This window comes from Lagenorhynchus albirostris, chromosome 13 (genome assembly GCF_949774975.1).
Source record: "Lagenorhynchus albirostris chromosome 13, mLagAlb1.1, whole genome shotgun sequence".
In the NCBI taxonomy this organism is placed as follows: Eukaryota; Metazoa; Chordata; class Mammalia; order Artiodactyla; family Delphinidae; genus Lagenorhynchus; species Lagenorhynchus albirostris.
Window position 1 is genome coordinate 26,187,398 of NC_083107.1, and position 3,541 is coordinate 26,190,938.

The window sequence follows — 3,541 nt, forward strand, 5'->3', positions numbered from 1 at the left end:
CTCCTTTATATGTGAGAGACATTCTGAATACTGTCCCTTTTTCTTTGCACAGAAGTATATACAGTGTGGCAGTTACTGTAATCTCCACCCCCTTGCAAACAGCCACTCTAGAATCTTGGACCTCTAGGATTCTCTGTCTTGCATGTGTGGGTGCAAGGCCAAGCAAAATGAAGAGGAGAATAATTAGAGAAGGAAGCGGACATTCATGGAGAACTGGGAGCAGATAAGGTGAAAGGGCACAGGAGAAAAGAGATTCATGTAGATTTTTTGGTTTCTGTGGGAAACAAGTTGACACACTTTGGCCTCATTTAGTATTACCAGAACAGACAGTCATAGATGTAAGTAGCTCAATAGTGCGGCAACTGCCATGAATTCTGTACACTAAAGGGAACAGTCTTACATATATTTCTCATTTTGTTTTATGTCATAGTACCTTATTAATGGCATTCACTGGTATGTTTGTAGAACACAGATTTTTTAAAATGCTCTGGTTTTGTCTGCATGGTTATTTCCTTGTCATATTTTTAAGGACTCCAACATTGTAAGACATACTGCATGTTTTTCTCTTGACGATCGTTTATCTTGAAGCATCATGAACGAACTTGACCTGCTGGATTTTGTGGAGAAACTTGAAAAAGGGTCTGTGAAAAAGGCATTGCGGTGAGTCGCGTTATGCACCCAAGCGTAAGGAGCAGACATCTGCCATCAGCCCAGCTGTGCCTGGGTTGCCTCTGTTTTAGTTCCCGTGGTTGGTGCTTTGCTCCCTAACCACTCTTGTGACTGTGGTGATGTGAGTAAGGGCTGAGTTGCTAATGATTTATATGTGAGGTAAGCTGGTTTGAGGGAGGAAATCTATGGATCTAGTCATTTTCCTTGGTGGTAAGCTTTCAGGGAGGGGTGCAAAGATTGATCTTTCTGGGGACTTTTCTAGTACCAGGAAGATATCCCATAGATGGGACCTCCAAAGACACACATTTAATTTTTAGGCCTGTTTTTCCTATTATGAGATATGAGTTTTTTCACTGATGGGGATGATGCTTATCTGAGAAGAAATTGTGAAAGGTGTTGTAGTATAGAGATGTGGCTTAAGCTTTTAAGTGTTTTTCAAGGTTTTTCCCCTAAGCTTCCTACTTCAGATGGCCTACTTACATGATACTAATATGTGATGTGAGGCTAACAACTTACTGAATACCTGCAAGCCAGATCAGTGTCTCTTTTCTCTGTATTTCCATGGAAATCAAGGGACCCATAGCTACTGCAGGTTAGGGTGGGTGGTGTGAGATTGGGGGAAGTGTGGTAAGACATATTTTGGTATCAGTAAAATGTTTACATATTAAAATATTCAGTCCCAACATTCAATTCTATTTAGGCAAACCCTTAGTTAGGCTTTTCCTGGTTCCGAGCCTATGTAACTTATTTTCTCTCCCTAGTTCCAGCCATTTAACTTTAGCTTGCAGGTTGAGCATCATCTTAACCTCTAAAGAATCTTACATATAGGAGGAAGAAACTAAAGAGCTCTATTTCAACACTTAGCAACATCAGGCCCTACCCTGACCTAAACCTTTATTCTTACAGTTAGGGTATTGTCTTGTACCGTATACCCACTTCCTGCATTTTGAACCCATCAGGTTAACTGAGACATGTCTTTGTGTAACATCCCCAGTTCATCTATCCCTGAGGCTGTCCTTAATTCTTCCCATTGTCACATTGTGATTTAATTAAATACTGGAATCCCTCAAACCCTTACATGGTACCTGAGGCCCTATCAGATACTGGTAGATTTTGTTATTGTCAAATACTTAGCTCCCTGATTCCCCAAATATCCCTTGCTCCTATATTTTCCATCCCAGCCTACTACATACCCATTAAGGCATTGTTTTATTTCATGTTCGACCCACTCCCATCCAGAGGCCTACTCTTTGCTAGTTCTCATACTTTCTGGAAACCCTGTTATGGCCAGGTCTGGATTTTTTTGTGTTCCCACCCAAAGCCTGTATCTTTTAGCAGGACCAACATAGATTTTCTAGTTTCTGATAGATTTATGTCACAATTTGTACACTGTCATGTCTATAGATATTTGTATCATTTGTACATTTTGGCCATTACATGCCTATTGGATATTTTTCATAAATTGCAAAAGAATATTTTATGACTTAGCACCAAATTGAATGTGCCTAATTGTAAGTTTGTAAACTATGTTGTGCTAACTTGTATCTTTTTTTATCCAAATAGTAACTTACTACTCTTGTCCCATTTGTAATTACATGGAAGTTTTCAAAATTGTAAATAAATGCTTGTGGATTGAAACCTGGTTAGACTATAACTGTCCCAGATATGTTAAAGCTAGTGGTCTTTTTACTCATTCATTCATTCAATAATTCTGACCTTCCTGACTCCGTTGACCCAGCTCAAATGGTTGTGAAGATTACTAACAGTGTATGTAAGTTACTTTCAGAAATTAGAAACTAAAACTAACAAAAAACAGTTGTTATTATAAATAACAATGGAATTTAGTATGCTATTATACCTTCAGACCTACTGTAGGACATGCTGTTCTTTGCCGTTCCACTTGTGGCAGGATTCATAGGTTTTCTAACAGGTACAGATCCCTATGCCTGATAATGTGAGGAAATGTTATACTTGAGCTCCACTCTTATCTCTCTCAGGCATTTTTTGGTATTGTCTAAAATGTAAATCCGTACTGTCAACCTCCAGCATGATACCAGGCTCATAATAGAAACCCAGTAAATGTTTCACTGTGAGTGGAGTATAAGTTGATAGAATTTTTTTTTTGTCACCAGTGAGTAACATTTTATTGTAATTATTTCTGAAGTGGGAAGAGAATTTTAAACATTGGAAAACCCTTTCGTAATTGTTATCTCAGTTGGTCCACCCTGATAGAATATTTTTGCAAGGTTGATTAGGCAGATTAGATTGATTAAAAATCTTTCAATTTTTTAAGTTTGCATCTCTTTCATTGCAGAAATTCTATGTCTAGAAATTCATATATAGCTGTATACATGTATAAAGATGTTCACATTGCAGCCTACCTGTAACAGAGGACAAAAACAAAAAACAAAACCCCAAACTGAAAACAACTAAAAGTCCATCAATATTGGACTGGTCATATAAATTATGTAATGTTATGCAGCTATTAAAGAGAATAGAATGGATGTATGCAAAAATTGACTGGGAAAATCACTATCCAAGACAGATTGTAGACTATGTATAGTATGCTGCTCTTATATAAAATACAGGATATCCGTTACGTACAAATACAGACAAGATACAAAAAGTGTGAATGTAAGCACTTAAATATCTGAAACAACCACACAAGAAACTGGGAGAGTTGGACAGCTTTCCATGTCCCCTATTATTGGAATTCGGAAGGGTTCACACAAGAACTAATGGACCTCTGCTACCACCCTCCGGCTAAAGCGGGAATTGCAGCCATCAGAATCCTCTTTACTAATCAAGTGCCTCAGTCGGCCGGCGTGATGACGTCATCTCGACGAGCGGTGGCGCATGCGCAGTAGAAAGA